The 20,707-nt window shown below is 38.4% G+C and overlaps 1 protein-coding gene across 1 annotated transcript in view; it reads right to left on the bottom strand.

Annotated features, from left to right (window-relative positions):
- LRP1B (LDL receptor related protein 1B) overlaps nucleotides 1-13,156 on the bottom strand; it is an 875,307-nt gene extending 862,151 nt beyond the window's left edge. Inside the window, exon 1 of the mRNA XM_030580310.1 lies at nucleotides 13,095-13,156. The gene's annotated coding sequence lies outside the window, so the exon portion shown is untranslated. The remainder of the gene's footprint in view (nucleotides 1-13,094) is intronic.
- Nucleotides 13,157-20,707: the final 7,551 nt, after the last annotated feature.

Genomic DNA, 20,707 nt, shown 5'->3' with positions numbered 1-20,707 from the left:
ATTTCTGGTGTATGAATTTGGTCCTACTACCATTGGAAGCATTCTCTTGTGAGGAATGGGTCATAGTATTCTCCAGTATCACTGTCTAATATATTTTATTTTGCAATAAAGAGCTATTTATTACATTGTTTTTACATCTTGTGCATACGTATAAAACTTCCACTCATTTCTCTCTCCTTGATTGGTCTCAGATGGATAACAAAAAATAATGTCAAAAGAAAAGAAAAATCACCATATTGTACTATTGTATACGCATACAAAATGTATTTTCTCTTGCAAATTTAGAGCAGCAGATAAAACAACATACAAACCAAATCTTCAGGAAGAACTGCATTTACTAGTTTTATTATTGTCTTAAGCAAAGTCTTTTCTTTCCTCTCCCTTGGCTGATCACAGTCAAGATCTAAAATGTTGAATTCTTAGAGTGCAGATTAATCTAAGACCCCCATCCACAGCCTTGCTACAATCTCCTTTTTTCCTGTACTAGCTTCTCTGTTGCTCAAGAAACAACACAGCATTGAAATACAAAGCTATGAACTAAAACGTTTTGGATCCCAGTGGTTCAATTTGTGGACTTTGTGGGATCATGTAGGACTTTGCAGGCTTTCTATAAAATACATAGATGTCTTGCAGAGACTGTGATGCAGGTTCCCTGAGCTTGAATGGGGTACTTCATCCAACAGTGCTGTAGAAGTGTTCTTTTGAGGTTCAATCCATGAACTCTCATTCCTCCTCTTTCTTACACTCAAGTCTCATCTCTCATGCACAAAAGTTCACTTAAAAACAAGATGTGATGGCACAGAGACTCTTTCTGAATGTTACTGTATAGTTTCAGTAGCTCCACTGGTTTGTTTAGAGCAGTTTTACATTTCCTGGTGACTCAAGGGTTCAACTGTTTGAAGTTGGACTTGCTGTTCTTCACAAACCTAAGGGCAGCCAACATTACGTTTTTCAGCCATAGCAAATAAGCAAAGATTTCTTTGCCAGGTAGAACTACTATCTCTAATGAGAAAGTGCATTAGGGAATATTTATATTTCTGACCCACTTAGTTTTTGTATGCAATACAAATTCATAGGTGATCAGGAAGGGAAACACACACAAATTCTCAACTTTATATTTTACCCTCTGGTGAACACCATTTAAAAAGCTTCAGTGCTGTGATAGCATCAGTATGGATGCATGATTAAGTAGTATCACTAAACTGCACTGGATGGCACTATCAGAAAGAATGGCCTGAACAGAAAATTAATACTCTACTTAAACACTGCTACAAAAATGAAGTTGTAATAATTATTTGGCCAATTTTTTATGCCTGTTTTCTATGCTAAATGCTCTAGAGTTTGTCTTTACATAATTTACTGGCCAAATGTTAAATTTCAAATCCATACACTGTGTTTCACAAGAATCCAAAATATCCAAACTCTCAGGAGGGCTGTATCAGATCTAAATTGCATTCAACTGAATTTCCTTTTATTTGAAAAAACAAAAACAAAAAGACCCATTCCTCCTCAAGTGACCTCAACTGGTCTTTTGCGATCTCCCTCTGGATTTCTTGATTGATAGTAAACCATTAAAAGATATTTTAAGTTACTTGGTACCATGAATAAACTTCAAAAAATATCAATCTTCCTCAGTTTTCCCAACTCCACATGGAAAGTTGCTATGCTAATAGCCAGAATGTGATGCATCTGATGCTGCAATTTCAATCGAATTTGGACTGAGTGAGCCAGATTATCTGGCAGTTTATGGAGTCGGCTTTGCAGTTTTATATGCTCATGGCTTTAACCGACTGATGATAATACAGAGTATTACCCTTTTTGTCGTTTTGCAGGTGACAGAGGGTTGTACTACTTGTGGCTTTCTTGTAGTTGTGACTAGCTGCACTGTAAGCCAAACTTAAATCCAATTTTAAAATATCCAGTGCTTCACATAGGGAAACACAGTACAAAAGGCTAGACTGTATAACAGTTCAAGAGCCAAATTTTTACTGACCAAGCTCAGGTATGCTGGGCAGGAGAGAGAACAGGAAGTTACCTTTACCCACTCCATCAGTGTTGCCTGCACTCCCTGAATGCATGAGAAGAAACCCTAGTAACATTCAACAACCCAGAAGTGACTTGACTAGATGGATTGGAGGTTTGGCCATGGCTTCGCTATCCTGTACACTAGCAACCACAAGAACATAAGAGCTGGGAAAAAGCATAAGATATACCTTTTCTAAGGCCTGAATCAATGCCCAAGGAAATCATGGGAAAGACGTACAATGACTTCAGTGGGCACACGGCCAAAGTGTGCTCCCCACCTCTAGAAGCATTAACCTATATTTCTCCTGCCCAAGAAAAATACCCATAGCCACTGTCTCTCAAGCAGTGTATCTTCTTCCCCCGCCAGTGCAGCTGTGGCTTTAAGATCCATTCCAAACACTTTATTGAAACTGAGTATTTCTTTTTTTGTTTCTTTGTTAATTATAACCACACATCACTATCAGTGTCAAGATTCCTTCCCCACTCTGAACTTTAGGGTACAGATGTGGGGACCTGCATGGACACTTCTAAGCTTAATTACTAGCTTAGATCTGGTATCGCTGCCACCACCCGCAAGCACTACTTTTCTTCCCTGGGTAGTCTTGAGAGACTTCACCAATTTCCTGGTGAATACAGATCCAACCCCCTTGGATCTAAAAACAAGGAAAAAAATCAATCAGGTATTAAGAAAAAGGCTTTTAATTAAAGAAAAGAAAGGTAAGAGAAAACCCTCTGAGAGAGATTAGCATACCAGCTACTCTCACAGACAACAGATTCAAAACAGAGAGGATGTTTCCCTGGGCAAAAATCTTAATACATACAAGAATACCCAATTTTGATAATTCCCTTAATGGTACCAAGACAAGTCACAACGAAAATAAACATAAACCTATTTATCCCTTTCTAAAACTTACTACTCTGATAAGAGGCTGGTTCCTTGATCTTTTTCACTCTGGCTGAAACGGAGATCTAAACAAAGGAAAACTTCCCTCTTTCCTTTTGAAACATCTTGTTCCCGCATTGGTTCCTCGGTCAGGTGTCAGCTAGGCTAGGTGAACTTCTTAACCCTTTACAGGTAAAAGAGGCATTAACCCTTAACTATCTGTTTATGACAACAAGCATTCCACATCAGCCCCGACATAACATAATATGCACAACATGCAGTTCACCGTGATAGCTTTGACGATATATAATGTAGCACCTTAAGTCTTAAACAATTTTTTCTATATAAAGCAAATATGTGTGCGCATTCTCTCTCTTTCATACTCATATACCTGAACTGGAAAACTATAAATACAAACAGAAAAAGAGCTCACTAAGAAAACCTGACTGTTTTGCCATTGCAAGTTAGTTTTGCATGATAGAAAGTGTTCCTACAGCATTCCTGATACTTAAGACAGATCTATCTGTTAAAATATAATGGCAATTACTATGTAATATACTTTACATGTTTTGTGTATCCAGTAGCTGTGTACTTAGTGCCTTCAGTTTATTATTTTCTTGCCTCTCAGAATCATAGAATATTAGGGTTGGAAGAGACCTCAGGAGGTCATCTAGTCCAATCCCCTGCTCAAAGCAGGACCAACCCCAGCTAAATCATCCCAGTCAGGCCTTTGTCAAGCCAGGCCTTAAAAACCTCTAAGGATGGAGATTCCACCACCTCCCTAGGTAACCCATTCCAGTGCTTCACCATATTCATCATATTATTTTGTTTCTTCGATAGCCCTCTATGATCACTGTTTCTAAAATACAGCTTGCGTTTTGAGGTCCTTTGAAGTGGGTTTAAGGATATTTAGTGATTTTTACTGCTATGTTTTCAGGTTTTCAATCAACTTTAAGGTAACTATTCATTTTATTTTTGTAATTGCAGACTGGCCAAGGGAAAAAGCACACCAATTTACTTTCTGTAGAATATTTGTTTTACTTGGACTACAATTCAGAGCTACACTGTCTCCCCAGTATAGACATGTTACATTTTCTTCAACTTTTTATGTTACAGATAATATAAATATTGTTTTATTAAAAAGTGCTTAGATGTACAGATTAGAGAACCTAAGTTGCTTCTGTAGCCATGTGAATAATAGGTTACCTACTAAGTCAGAACATACAACAAGAAACCTAACACAGAGAAAAAGGCCACTAGGACTATCATGATATTCATCTTCAGTATTCTTCTTTCCTTTTTAAAAAAAAATCTTAAAAGATCTCATTTAAAACGAAAAAAGAGCAAAGAAAAATCATCTTGAACAATACAATCAAAGAGACGAAAAAATAGCATTCAGTATTCCAGTGGTCTCTTCTTTTGAAGTTCCCCTGAGTTTTGGAGAGCACTAAACTCTTGCCAGTCACTTTGAGCTTATACAGAACTTAACTGGTACTAAAACCTTAATTGGGGAAAAAGGATGCTGAATAATTAACTTATATCTGAACCCAGCTTAGTACTGTACTTCCCATAACCAGATATGGTCAGGGTTTAGAATTTGAGAGTTTATGCTATATACTTTGTGCTATAATTCAGACAACTTCATTTTAAAAAGAACACTTTCAAGTACTTTGGTTTTCAGGAACAGATAAAAATAGAGATTAGTTATATGAAATAATGCAACACATTTTTTTTAACAATGCAAACCAACGAAGAAGAAATGGCTGTTAATAAAAGGGTGACTGTTCCTGTGTCTAAGTTATTGTTAGTGATGACTCATTTTGTGTGCTATACCATTTTTTAGTTATAACAGTCTTGTTTTCTAAAGATATTAGACTGATGGACAGAATACAACACCCCTTCCTTTGGGCTACATGTGCCTGCCTCACCTATAATTAGCTCACTTGCACACTTCTTGTTTGCACTGAACTCATCTTTACTGTTCAAGTAAAGGGAATTCATGTGAGCAGTGTTCCAAAGAATTCTGAACTTCTAGAGAAGGTCAAAACTTAAAAGGCTTGGAGGTTCAGATAAGAAAACTTTGGATACTTCTCTGAACTGTTTTCAAACCTTTTGGGACTATCTCCTTATGTCACCATTAACACCTCAAAGACAAGTGCCTGACCAACCTTCTGACAAGCTCCTACAGAGTAAAGCTACCTTTTTCCTCTCAAACTAATCCAGTACTCTCTCTCCTCAACTTTCATAGCTTTCCAGCTCTCAGCACCAGACTTATAGCTTTTACCCTCTACTTTTTAAGATTTGTTATGGGTTGTATGGCCCTAGATATTAACAAGGTTTAATTCGTGTGTACTTATTTATATTTTCCACAGACTGCATTGTGTACCAAAATTCAGAGAAATGAAAGCAGAGATGTCTAAGTTATGCATATATACTACTTAGACTGCAAGTTCTGTAGAGCAGCAACCACATTTTTGTTATGGGTTTGTTCAATAACTAGACATAGGTGCTATGGTGATGTAAATAAATAAATAAATACATAAATAAACAAACCAACCCTCTTGGGAGAACAGAATCCCATGTGTATCCCAAACTTCCATATCTATTAAATCCAAAGGCAGAAATTCGAACTCCTGAACAACTGTGACTTGGTCTACCCTATGGATCTCATACCTTATATTTTTCTTCACAGCTTTTGTTCCAGTAACAGCAACAGCATTAATGTCCCCATTTTTCTTTTCTCCCATCTTGGCACCTTCTTCCATATTGTCCTATGCATAGGATAACCTTCTAATCCCACTGTGTTGTCCTAAACCTTCCCTCATCTCATATCCATAAGGACCACTTTTCCAACTTTTGCCCAGAAATTTAACCAGTGAAAATTTTAAATTTGACCAACAAAAATATTTTTCCCCCATTCCAGTAGGCTATTTTATGTCTATAACAGGAAGCACTGTTTATATCTGTGTGTTGAAAAGCATGAAGCACATTATTGGTATTTATCAAAGGAATAAGACATTTGTGTTTTCAGTCTGACTAGAACAAACACCTCAAAATCAGATGCGGGAGCAAGATGAAGCAGTGCCAGGGCTGGTCTAGTTGTAACAGCCCCCTACTGGAGATCAGTGGAGCACAATACACCCTGTCTATATCCACCCCTAGCATGGACAGAGGTAGATTCTGGGAGGGGGTGGCTTACAGCCACCTCTGTCAAATTTATGCCACCTGGGGATTCCTCATTTGTAGAGGAATTCCCAGCTCACTGCATGGAAAATTTTTAAAAGTGGCCCGAAGGAGATGTAAGTGGGGCAGATCAGTCCTCTGGACATCAAAATGAATGTGAAGAACCTTGTTGAAGAAAGCAATTGTGTTTCTAAGACTAATTTTGAAATAGTCTATAATTTATAAAATAAGCTATCAGTTGCTCTGAGCCTTGGCTTATGCATATACCCTTCACACTGAGTACTCTATGCTCTTAAGAAATAATTATCAATTAATAGATACAACGGGCACATGACAAATCCAGATTCTTATGACCATTGTACATTGTGATTTTCAGATAATCCCAGTATATAAATGGAGATTACTTAGCTGTAACTGGATGTTCTTTGAGCTGAGTGGCCCCTATCTGTATCTGTGAGTGTGCATGCATGCCATGCATCTGAGATCACAAAATCATGCAAATAGTGTCAATTACTCCATGCCTTCACCCTGGATCTCCTCATATTCAGCACTGTGGGTATAAGGGGAGGTATGGACTGACAGCCTCTCCATTTCCTTCTCTCCCATAAATCCAGTCATGATCCAAAGCAGAAGGGAAGGAGAGCAGGTAGTGGAATATAAATCAATATCACACATCTCAAAGAACTTCCAATTACAGCTAGGCAACCTCAATTTCATCTTTGAATGCTGATCCCTGTGTGTATTCTACATGTCAGCAGCAATCAAGCAATTCTCAGATAGGAGGGGTGCACACCGATGCAGGAGGTATAGATGTCTGTAACACTACATCAGCAGAAGAGGATTAGATCAAAACATGCTTTGTGAAAGTGTGGCTGTAATTCCAGGTTTATCATCATCATCATCACTCCCATAACCGCATTGGTCATTGGGGCACCATCATTGATGAGCAACCAATCAATTGCCTCCACCCCTGACAACTGCGTGTCAAGTGCTTGAGTTTCCATGAAGTCCATTCCTTTCCACTCTTATGTTGCCAGTCCATCTCTTCTTCTCTTCCCCTGTACTGTCTCTTGGAGAATGATCTTAGATAGTCCAGATGAACTTGTTACATGGCCATACCACTTCAGCTTTCACTTCTTCACAGTTGTCAGGAGGTCTTCATACGACCCAGCACATTGGGTGATGTGGTCGAAGTAGGAGATACCCAGGATTTTATAGAAGCATCTCCGCTCTACTACCTGTACTTTCCCTTCAAGTTTGGCCGTAAGGGTCCATGACTCACATGCATACAGAAAAATGGAGATGACCAACACATGTGCCTGTTCTGTCCCTGGACCCACCAGGTTACCACCTTACAAATGATTAGCACAGCTACTTCTTTAAGAGTTGTTACTGAGGTCACCTGTGCTCTAGTGGAATGGGCCCTCTCCCTTTTGGGGGAGGGAGATGCACCAACTAATAGCAAAGAGGAATACCATCAGAAATCTACTTAGAGAGTGTCTGAGCAGATATTGCCTATTCCTGTGCTTTCTCTGCTATAACAACAAATGGGTTAGGTGATTTTATAAATGGTTTCATTCTTCGCAGGTAGAATACCAATACTTGTCTAATGCTGAGAGGATGAAGTCTCCTCTCCTTGCTAGAGACATGAGGCTTCAGGGAAAATAGCAGTAAGTGATTTGATAGGTTTACGCGGAACTCAGAAATTACCTTCTGGATGAATTTCAGGTGAAGGTGAAGGGATATCATTCTCTTTATGAAATGGAGTGTGTGGCCAGTCAGCCACCAGGGTCTCCAGCTCACACACCTTCTTGGCAGACAAAATGACAAGCAGAAAGGTGATCTTCATAGACAGGTGAGACATTGAGCACATGACCAAAGGTTTGAAAGGAGGTTCAGTACATGTTGAAAGTACGAGAATGAGGTCCCCCAGCATTGGCTCCACTACTGGTGGGAAGGTCCTGTTAAGAGCCTTTAAGGAAGCTGGCTTTAGCCAAGTGAATAAAAAATAGAATACTGGAGGGTGACATGCACTGACTATTGCTAGTGGAACTGCAGCAAGCTAATAAAAAAATCCTGAGAATGAGAAGGTGGTCTAAAATAGCAGGAATACCTGCTGGACCTAGCGATACCTGGGTCTGCCTTGTCCAGATAAATAAATCAATTTGTTACATTTTTGGTAGAATCTTTTCTGCTGTGATTAAGAATAGCTTGAACAGTCTCCAAACACGAATGCTCTAGGTCTGACACCCATCCGAATAGCAAGCCATGAAGTGAAGAGTCTTATTTGGGATATCTGATCCTGCCATTCTTCTGAGTTTGTGGGAAGAGTTGAATGCTGATGGGATGATAGGCTGATATTAGTAGAAGGTCTGGAAACCAGAACTGTATGGGCCGCGTATGTGTGATGAGTATGACTTATGCTTTGTCATAATGAATCTTCTGCATGTTTCCACAGCTGCTTGTACTACTAGGGAGTTGGGGGTAAGGTGAGTGAATAAGAATTCTGCCCCTTTTAAAGGCACAAAGTATCATTTATCAACACTTTAAGGGATACAGGTAAATGTTGCCAGTATATCCATAGCACTTTAGTTGGTTCTATAATGGCCTCATTTATTGGGCGAGCTACCTGATTGTGTGCCTTGCAGAATATCCAAGAGCTTTTACTGAATATCTTCAACTTCTTTTAATGGAATCTGAAGTTGTGCCACCACTTTCTGCAATAGTTCTTCATAAAACCCATGGTTGTTAGATGGGGATGGTGAAAGATGGGGCAATTGCCTTATCAGGTGACAAAGATGACACACCTATCAGTACCAGCATTACTGATGGATCCAGCTCGTCATCCTTTTCCTCTGTGTACATCTGCAGCGCCAGCTGCTGTTGCCGAAAAGGAGAGGGATGACATGATTCTATGGTAAAGCACATGGACCAGGGGTCTCGTTCATAATGATCCCATAGACCTTTATAATGAAAGTATGAATGGTTGAAGGCTGGTTGATGAGTGTGATGGCTGCATCAGGTACCAGCTATCTCTTGGAGTTTAACCTTGCTTGGGCAGAGGACAGGTCCAAGAAATTCAAAAAACCCTAGTTTAGGGAGGTAATAGTTTGTTGAATTCGGCCAACTAGAAGACTAGTGCCATTGTCGTTGGAAGGAGGCAAGCCTTGACTCACGGATAGACTAGGGGGCTAACGCTGCCACCTCCTCCTTGAGAAGGTGTCCCTCTGTGATTTAGATGGCTTTCAGAAGATCTGGGCCTGAAAGTAGAGGAGACTGTGGGTCCAGGAGGAATAAGATCTCTCTGGTGTAGAATATGCCTCAGTACCATTAGAGAGGGAGAGTCCCATCTGGAGCTCTTGGTTGGTACTGGTGGATGTCAGTCCTGTGACATGTTAGAGGTAGCTTGTGTAGCTTGCTCCTGCCCCCTTTCCCTTCATGGCTGAGAAGCTTAGGCAGACCTAAGACCTGTGTACCTGACTTGCAAGGAATTGGGAGGGATCCCTTATCCTAGAAGCAGGCTCAGAGGGGGATCTCTTTGTATGTCTGAGAGTGCCCCTTGGGCTTCTCATGAGATGCCTAAGATAATAGATCTATAGTTTTACTGATCTAGCCTCTACTCCAGAATTCGTGATCAGAGGCACACTGCTCAAGCACTGTGGCTGCTGTAGAGAAGGGTCCCCCCGGCTTGGATCTGATTGGGATCTCCTGGCTTTCTCCTTGAGGTGTTTCCTCATTAGGAGCTCTTGTCCCTCTTGGATCTGGGGTGGAAAGGAGCTATCTCCCCCTAAGGCAGTAAAAACAGCACTGGTGGTTGTCACTGATTGAGAAGTAGCAAGGGTAGGAGATGCAGTTTTTAAATCCAAGACTTCTGGGCATAGGGTTACTCCCAAAAGGAGGGATAGAGAGGGTCCCCAGGGTGGGGAAAACTAAGCTATACTAACTATGTAAAATACCATAAAATACTAGTAAACTATATATGGTTACAGTTACAAAAATGAAGAGGATGCGAGGATAGCTCAACACAGACTCAGGACATGAGGTGGTAAAAAGGAACTGGAGGGGGAGTCAGCACCTCCTCTTATGCCCTCTAGTCTCAGATGCATGGTGCACATGCATATCCACGTGTGGAATACACATAGGGTACAGATCTTGAAGAATGAATTTTAGCAAATCAAATATACCCCGTAACTTCAAAGAACACTGAAAAATAATCGTATATAATAAAACCATTTTTATTCTCTATTGCCACAAAAATCTGAATTTATGCAATACGCTCCCCAGGGGAAAAAGCATATGTGCCTGTAACAGCGTTGCATCTACTACCATTTTATTCAAAATTCACATGAATTACCCATTTCACACTGCAGATATAATCATATTTTTCCTTGTCTCATGAAAGCACCCTGCCCTGTATATGTCCATCTGAGTTGTTAATATAATGAATTAACATAAGAATGTAAAATTTAGAGAAAGCATTTTGAATAGTTCTAGTTATTGACTGTTTGAATTCTATTAGTTCTTAGTGCATTATGAGAAGTTTTCAGTCTCCAAGAGATAAGACCTGTCTTTTGAAAGGGCACATCAGTTTAGAGAATGCCCTTCACCATGTATGTTCACATTCCCCATATATGAATGTACATCGACACAAGTAACATATCAGGTTAATGCAACCACTTCAATAGAACATGTGCAGTGTTTGAGTTCAGTATTTAAGGTTTTTCCATTACCTTTCTGATGAACTGAAAATGTTTTTAGATTAACAATTCCATTAATTAACACAAAATGCAGATAAGAGTCTCTTTTGCCAGTGCCATGAAGGAATAATATTTTCTGCTAGGTTTCCTAAAACAAAAATTATTTTGTTCAGATACTGGTTACTCTTTAAAATATTAGTACTGTAAATAATTACAGCTACAATATGCAGTATTTCAAAAACAATAGTTGATATAGGCAGAAGGTTAACAATATGACTGATTCATGATTATTCTTTGGTGTCCTCCTTAATATGTATACTATTATAATCTAGGCATATTAACTCCATGTTATTTATCCAGCAATTATTTCATATAGTGAACTTTATGGAGAATGATTTACTGGTAGTTACTGGTATCAAATCATGCAACTGCAATGAGTTTCTACTATAAGGGTAATTTAAAGACATTGTGATTACAGTGTCCTTGTTATAAAGTGTAACTCTTTTTTTTAATTTAATTATTTGGTTGTCAGATTTTTTTTCTTTTTACTTTTTGGATTTATTTCTTCAGTCTCTAACTTTATTAGAGGAAACAAGTGCCCTTTTATTTAGGGATATATTTTCACATCACTTATATATGTGCAAAACGGGTAGTTGCCACTCAGATCAATATTTATGTGCATAGTTACCCATTTCCCAGCAGTATTAATGGAAGACTACTCTAAATAGGGATTTTGTATTTGGACGTTTGGCTATCAATTCTTACTCAATTTTTAGTACATAATCACTTCACCATACAGTATTAAATTTTGTATTTTCAAGTTAGGGCTAAAATCAACTGTCAATACTCAGCACATTTTCCTAAACTTTTCTGTACTCTATGAGAGTGAGCTATTAAAGTCAGGTCATATTTATAAAATGTACGGCGCAAGAAATTTACTGTTGGGAAAATATCACATACATTAGAATATTTAGTGATCACATAAGAAGGCAGAGTCCACATCAGCCTTAAAAAGGTAATTTTAACAGAAAATAAAAAAAAGACCTGTCCCCAAAGCAGTTATTCCTATTATTCTAAAGCGCAGGTTAGCCCTGCAAAATGACAATTGGAGAAAACAAAGAACCTGTTTAATTTATGCTTTAAGTAAGGCCTTAAATTTTAATCCACTTCGTCTTCTGGTTCCACCATACTATTAATCTCCTTATGTTTAAGGTTTTAAATTCCTAATGAACAAAAACCATTGTCCACTATTTGAATTAGCTTTTTTTAATCCCCTGTCCAGAGTAGTTAAAATATGTAAATACATCTATGAAGGATTATGTTTTAATTGTGATTAACTGATAAACGCTCTTTTCTATGTAGTACCTATTTGTAACTTAGAACGCGTCAACGTGCCCCAGAGATACTTTTGCTGATTTCATTTATTCATTACTCTGTTCAGGACCAACCCTAAACTCGATACACAGGCAAAACATCTATCAAACTCAGAGTGAGTTTTTCCGAATAAGGACTAAAGAAGGAGACACTTTATGTTTGACACTTGATCCCTTTCACTGTGAAAATATAGTTAATAGAGTATCCATTCTATGCACCATAGCCTCAGCTACTGTAAAACTAAATAGTTCAGTTTACGACAATTCAGCTATACTCATTTAGATCAGATGATGATCCATGATGTTTACTTTTGTTTGAGCAAGGTTTTTTGCAGGGGGTGAGGTGGGGTGTTTAGATTTCATGAGTATTATTTATGAATTCCTTACAGATAGAATTAAGACAAACTCACCCTTTGAATTGTAAGATTATTTGAATATAAAAGTGAGATGAAATCAAATAGTGTTAACCTTGAAAGGAAAATGATTTTGATTGGAAAAACCTAATATCATAACACACTAAAAGTGTCAAATTCTTTCCATATTCTTTCCAATTGTTTTTTACTTTTTTAAGCAACACAGTTTTAGAGTAAAAAGGGATTTGTGGCAAACAAGTGTTACCTATTTTCTATACTCCAAAGAAGAGGTTTGTTCATATTTCTTTTGGTGCAAACAACTCTTTCATACAAACTTTGTAATTTAAAAAAAAAAATGCTAGAAAGCCTGTAGGTATTTTTACTCACGGTTCTTTCAAAATAAACATTTTTTTTAAAAGCTAGTTTTGAAATGTATACTAAATGTAATAACATACACACTTATTTTAAATGCATATGGTTAAAAGAAGTTTACTGAATCATTTTGAACTCACACTTAAAAAGGCATCCTTTTGAAAGATCTGAAGTTGGTGGAAATTTTTTCCCCAACATATTCACTTACCCCGACAATGTACTCCTTCATCATACCCATCTGAACAGTCATATACACCATTGCAGAGTTGGGACAAGTGAATACATCTGTTTGTACCAATGCAAGTAATATGATTCAGGGGACACTTGAATTCTACTTCCTCAGGACCTAAAAAAAGAACAGGCACAGAAGAATTCACATACATTTTGTTTATATTCAAAAAATGAAGAGAGAAAGAATGCACTGTATATTGTCATGTATTTGCATAATATTTCCATTTTAAGGCTAGGTACAGGCATTTTATGTACTTGTCTACTCTGCAGCTTTTCAGTGCATTACCGGTAGAATTATATTCTCATAAATAAGGATTAGTGTAATTAAAGAAAATCAACTGCTCAAGAAAGATTACTTTATTAAATGATGATAATACAACTTACGGTTTTATGGGAAGTTTGCCATACTCTAAAGATTATAGATGCTGAAAATCATATTTGACAACATTCAGGATGGGGCAGTGATTATTTTTAAATAAAGCTTTTAATTTTTATTTTCAATATTACATCAGTCTGCCAATGCCAAACAAATCACTAACACAATCCTGGGCCAGGATGTCGCCAACCATATTGAGAAGGAAAAAAGCACAACTCAGACATTCAAAATACAAGAAGAAATTCAACTGTTTACATTTCAGAATGTATTCCTCTTTCATTGGGTAATAATCACTCTACATTCTGCCATCAAAATGGTTAGACAGGTATGGATGTATGATTACTGTAATTATATTCCCAGTAATACTTGGAGGCCCTAGCTTTGGTCAGGTCTCCACAGTGCTTGGCACTATGCAGACACTTAGTAAGATACAGTCTGTGCCCCAGAAAGCTTACATGATACTTTAAGATAAAATGCATTGAGCGTTTAACAAAGAGGAGGATGCACAAGGGGTTGGGGATGGAGGAAGCTGTCAGGAGGCAGCTTGTAGCACCCTGATGCTCTGGCTGGGGCACAGGTGTGTTGAGTTTAGCCTAGTGACAGGGCCACTCCAAACTCCATCAGCTGACAGCCGTCTCAAGGAACTATAAACTAGAGTGCAGTGCGCTCAGATACAATCACTCATCATCCATTCCCAGCACCCTACTCTAGTGCCACATTTTGGGACCGGCAGAGGGATTAGGTATGCCAGCTCTCTGCTAGGCCAGCTGAAAGCTTCCCTCTACTCAGCTTGCCAAATGTAGATGCTTTCTATCCCACTGGAGCCACCTGAACAATGCAAAGGAAGCAGGAGAATATATGGCCCTATATGTGCTTTTTTTAAACAAATAAATGTCAGTTATTGCTACGGACCATAAGATCAAAATTATATTTTGAAAAATTTTTCTTTATGTAGAACAATTTTGATTTTGCAATCTTCCTTGTAGCAATGCAGATATTCTAGCAAGTATCACTATTGCTATGAGCTGGTCATTATTTACAATATGTTACAATAAACATCAATTTAACTAGTTAAAACCTGGCAATCATGATCACAATTCAGGAGATATTTCTGCCTTCCCACCAAAAAACATTAAATTCTGTCTGTATTAAAGTTGCAAATATATATATATATGATACAGAAGGATACATATGTGCTATGTTTCAGACTATTTTTGTACATTTAAAGCATTAAAAATGATTGATTACAATCCAACATTATTTTTCAAGAAGCCTTTCATGCAAACTGCATTCTAGTACTATGGAAGTATAAAGGACCTGAATGCCCACTGAAATCAATAGAAAGATTTCTACTATGGATATCAAGGATGAGAATCATGCAGCAAATATACAGATATTAGGAACTGTAGAGGATGACTATGTAGTCCTCAGAAACAGAGGGAGTGCTCTGCCCTTGGGGCACTGAACAGCCCTCAGATAGAAGAGAGAAGCAAGCTGGTGGCAGGGACAAGGTTCTGTTCCCCCTTCTATGCACCAGCAACAGTTCAAGGGCAGAGTAAGATTCATCCCATAAAGATGTGTAGTAATGACATGTAGCCTAGTGCTGGGTGCCTGCGAGCTCTGAAAACTCCTGGCGCACTACTGGGATTAGTGGGGTTCTGCTTTGACACTTAGTATGGCACAGTCAACCCTTCTGATAGCAGTTTTGAAATTCCAGATTAACAGACAGTCAGTGTTTTCATTGTGCAAAAGCTTCTTAAAACTGTACACACAGGCCATCAGCAGCACTGGTGTTAAGTCCAAAGCTGACTATGAAGCGCTACAAAGAGATCTCACAAAACTGGGTGATTAGGCAACCAAATGGCAGATGAAATTCAGTGTTGATGAAGGCAAAGTAATGCACACTGGAAAACAATACTACCCATACATACAAAATGATGGAGTCTAAATTAGCTGTTACCGATAAAAATCTTGAAATCATAGTGGACAGTTCTCTGAAAACATCTGCTCAATGTGCAAAAAAGCTAATAGAATGTTAGGAACCATTAGGAAAGGGGTAGATAATATCATCATACTGCCAATATAAAAATCCATGGCATGCCCACTGCATGCCCTTGAATATTGCATGCAGTTCCAGTTGTCCCATCTCATAAAAAATATATATATTAGAACTGGGAAAGGTACAGAGAAGGGTAACAAAAATGATTACAGGAATGGAACAGCTTCCGTATGAGATTAAAAAGACTGGCACTATTCAGCCTGGAAAAAGAGACAGTTTAGAGGGGATTTGATAGAGGTTTACAAAATCATAAATAGTGTGGAGAAAGTGGATAAGGAAGTGTTATTTATCCCTTCACATAATAGAAGAACCAGGGGTCACCCAAAGAAAATAATATTCAGCAGGTCTAAAATAAACAAAAGGATGTACTTCTTCACACAATGCACAGTCAACCTGTGGAACTAATTGACAGGGATGTTGTGAAGGCCAAAACTATAAATGGATTCAAAAAAGAACTAGATAAGTTCATGGAGTGTAGGTCCATCAGTGGATATAAGCCAAGCTGGTCAGGGATGCAGTCCCATGTTCTGGGTGTCCCTAAGCCTCTGACTGCCAGAAACTGGGACTGGATAACGGGGTGGATCACTCAATAATTGCTCTGTTATGTTCATTCCCTTTGAAGCATCTGGCATTGGCCACTGTCAGAAAACAGGATATTGGGCTAGATGGACCATTGGGTCGGACCCATGTTGGCCATTTGTATGCTTAGCTATTGTGTTCAAATCTTTTAAGCCTCCAATATTCCCCAGGAGACCCTGACTTGTGTGCTTTCTCTTCCGTTCCTGACTGAAAGTCAGATTTAAATAGGAAGTGGGGGTTGGATCCTCTACCCTTGTATCAGCAGTCTCAATTAGGTTGCTTAGGTCTGTGGCTGGACTAGATGAGTCTGGGTAAAGTGTCTCAACCCTACGCAGACCACAGAAATGGAGGGCATTGGGGGCTGAGTGCCTTGCACTCCGCTGAACACAGCAAAGAGGGGGCTTTCAAAGGCGGATAGAAGAGGGGAGAGCAGGATATGGTGGGGCCTGGAGATTCTCACTCTCAGAGAGTCAGGTAGTTGGGTCTGTAATATTAATGGAGTTATGTGGCATTTTCCTGACTTCAGCTGAGACTGTTTGGACACCTCAGTTCCCTCCCCTCTTAGTGGCTGCTGACAATTCATGATAATGAAACTCCATCAGGTTGTTAGTGAATAAATATTTTTAAAATCATAAACCCAAACATTTAATTTGTGCTGAACTTGTATTTGTGCTTCAGTTGCACAAGGGCCTAAAACGTACCTTAAACATCTAGAAAATGTATTTATTTTATTGATTTTTATAGCCTACCTTTCACTGTATGAGAGCAACTAACACTGTGAGGAGGAAGCAGGAGTAGAGAAAACAGCTCTTCATGATAAAATAAAAATGAAGAATATGCATAAATAGTAAGTAATTCATATTCATGACATCTACAAATTGTGGTATTTCACCATTTGCATGTAAGCTCCAGATTTCTGGATCTTCACCTGTAAAAGGTATAGCTGATAGTTATCAGCTGTAAAGGAGCAAAAATAAAATAATTAAAAGATGGAACAAAAATAAATTAAATTTGTAATAGCTTCATTTAAATGTTAATGAAAAGATTGAATGTGTTAATTACCATTTATGCTATCACTGGGGAAATCCTAAGATCCTATCATTCAGTTTGACTGGCATGTTCCCATTGTTCTGAAGACCTCATGATTTGGCTCTATATTATCAGTTACTAAAGTACAAAGGCTGACTCAAAATACAATTTAAAATATATTAGCTGAGTTGAAATCAGTTAGAGGATCAGTCACCCACTTGCTAAATCAGATTTCATTGTGATGGGGGAAGATTTGAAAGGAAGATGAATCTGCTTCAAGAAATATATATTAATAAAGAAGCTGTATTTCCAAGAGAAAAAAAAGTATACTGTTTGTGAAAAGAAATAAGTAATAGAGTAGAAGAACTGTTTAACATACAAATGTGCTTATTCTGACATTGATTGGTTTGGCTATATGTAGGTAATATTCGTGCACCAGCATGTTTTCATTGTAAAACCAGGTAATTTTTGTGAACTTAATTTATACCAGAAACTGAGGTTGAGATCCAAATTGGAGAGACTTTAAGCAACTATGAAACCTGGGTCTGTAAAATAAACCTCAGAACTAACATACCTCCATTAAGTCAAGGCCTGCTCCTCGGTGCTCTACATTCCTGCTGAGCAGTTAGATGTTGCTGTATATAGAACAGCTTCAGGGTCACTCTTTACACTCACAGAATCCTAGCTGCTTGCTTTAGTGCAGTGGAGACATAGATTTAGTAAGGGCAGTGCTGACTCAATTTGTTCACTTGCTCCTTCTCCCTTCCCTTCACAGTGAACCATTTGTGGCAGATTTTGCCATGGTACTTTTGGGGAAGGGAATCTGAAAACCATGTTTACTCTCAAGATGACCTCAAAGCAAAGTGGTACAGATAGCTCTAGGGTAGGGGAGGTGGGAGCTGAAAAGGAAAGAGATCACAATAGGAGACGGGCATGGAACAGAAAACAAGAGACATCAAGGTACAGCTACAAACACAGCCAAAGGACGATGGGCTCAAAAATAAAAATAATGCCAGTCCTTCAGGGTAGATAATAGATAACTTCTATCTTAAAGGTCCCAGCCATCCAGTATGTGGGAAAAGTAATCCAAAACAATCCTAGGAAGAGATACAAAACAAAACCACAAGGAAACTGGTTCCCTTTAGGTAGAGATTGTGTCTGAAACAAAATGTTTCACCATTCTGATTCAAAATTTTCATAATGTTTTGTTTCACAATAAAAATATTTTAATTTTTTGTTCTGATTTGGGACAAAATGTTAAAATAAAAGAATATCAGAAGAAAAATACTTTTAATTTTTCTCAGCTCTATTGGCAACCAGCCCAGTTAAGTGTCATCATTAATTGGGTTGATAGTCTACATAAACTAAGAACAATAATCTTAGTCCTGAAATGGTCAAATCGTTTGCCAGAATGTTGAATTTGAAAGTGTATATAGAGAGACAGAAAAGTAATGGAAAAAAAATAAAAGCCTGGACACACAAAATAACATTCAACACACAGGATTCATTCATTGTTTTAAAAATATTTTATTAACAATGAAATAGAAGTTTAAATTATTGTATTAATAATAGCATTGTCTAGAGAGGTAGATTGCCCATGGAAGGTTATGATTTTAGGGAAAAGTTATGTGAATTTCATTATTGTAATCTACCTCGGATAGCCCTTTGTCTATATCATACAATCACTTTACAATTCAGCATAATAGATTAGTGCTTAATAAAAATCTGAACATAGGTCATCACTGAGAGATCATATCTTCAAAATCCCTAGAATAATAAAAGTCAGAAATGTGTATTAGTTCATCCAGTCTATCTCCCTGCCAGTGGAGGACTGTTGCCCACAATATCTTGTTTACCACTTTGTTCAGTCTAGTTGTAAAAGTCCCAAGCATTGGACATTTGATCACTTCCTTTGGAAGGCTATTCCACAGCTTAATGCATCTTACTCACAGGAAATACTTCCTGGTATTCTGTCTAAAATTTCCCTTTCCAAATTTTAATTGACAGAGACAGACTCAGGTAAGTAGTGTGATGCTTCTTTGGACTCAGGGCTGAAAGTCCCCTTGTTACCACCAGCCTCGAGAGTGAGGGAGTCCTGCCTATACTAGCTGGCTGTTTGCTCCCTAATGCAACCAGACTGTCATCCATTCAAGTATTCTCTTGTGGGCTACCCCAGCCTGTCTTGGGCCTCAGGTTGTCAACATATGCACCCCAACCCCTGAGACCCCTCAAAATGTCCTAATATGGCATCCGGCCCCTGAACACAAGATACACATAGAAATCCCAGATCCTCTGCTCCCAAAGGACAGTGATCCATAGTTAGATCAGCACTCCTGTATTATGCATAGCACTTGAGTTCAATTATATAACAAAAGTAAATTTATTCAAGAAAAAAATAGAAACTCAAATAAAAACCAGCCTCAGAGATGGGAACGAATGGTTTCATGTAAGACAACATCATATCATGCTTTCTAGAGACTAAACTTAACTAACAAGGTATTCACCTATCTCCTATTAGACAGCTTACCCCAAATTCTTTCCCCAAAGTTTTCAACCAGTTTGGTTTAGACCTTTTCTCATAAGATCAAGCCTGCTGGCAGCTCATATTCACAGACTGAAGGAATGCCAGGGTGTTTTTCTGCACTCTGAAATATACCAGAACAGACTTCTGTTGTTCACCTCAAAATAGGGTTCCTTCCTTCCTGCCCATTTACCCCTTCATGTTAATTTTCTTCTGAAGTCTCTGCCAGCTCTTAATTAGAATTTCCCTTAAAATGTATGTCTGACATACAATACATAATGGTCCACCATGGAGATAAGTGTCTCCCACTGTCTGTAGAAGATTTTCACAAGATATGCTAACTTTGGATGACTTGCTTTTCAACTGCAGACCAACAGAACATGTTTAGTACATATACATAACTGCTCATATATTTTTCATACATACATCTCTCAATGGCTATGATGAATGGTGTGCCACAGGCTTTCATTAGAGACCTTACATGACATCCTTTTGGTGAAACCAGTGGATCTTTGCACCCCTATATGGCCCGATTCCCTTTGCCAGTTGGCATCTAGAGTTTCTTGGACTACAGGAAGTATGTTCCCTGCCCTGCAAATAAAGTTTTGTATATTTGACAGAGCCAGTGCATCTAGTAGTTAAAACAGAAGACTGAGTGTCTTTTAGATTCCATTCCTGGTTTTGCTGCTAACTTTTGGTTTGGAGGTAAACTGGAAGGTAGTACAGATTTTGCAGAACAGATGTTAAAGCATTCTGTATTAGCTGCAGCTTCCAAGTAGATTCCAGGATAGGTCAATTAGAGCACTTTGTAACTGTCTAGTCTGGAAATGAAAAGAAGTCACAGATCACACTGGTAAAGTCCACATAAGGAGAAAAATTGCTAACTTCTAAGAAGATGTAGATGGGGGTGGGGGAAGAACTTCTCTCTTTGATGTTATATTCTAGTCCAGATGCACTTGAGCAGATGACTTCCAGATTCTGAAACTCTTTGGCAAAGGGCAGGTGCCATCCTTTCACAATGGGGCA

This window comes from Gopherus evgoodei, chromosome 11 (assembly GCF_007399415.2).
Source record: "Gopherus evgoodei ecotype Sinaloan lineage chromosome 11, rGopEvg1_v1.p, whole genome shotgun sequence".
Lineage (NCBI taxonomy): Eukaryota > Metazoa > Chordata > Testudines > Testudinidae > Gopherus > Gopherus evgoodei.
Note: the sequence above shows the minus strand (reverse complement) of the source record. Positions and strands in the feature narration are given on the sequence as shown.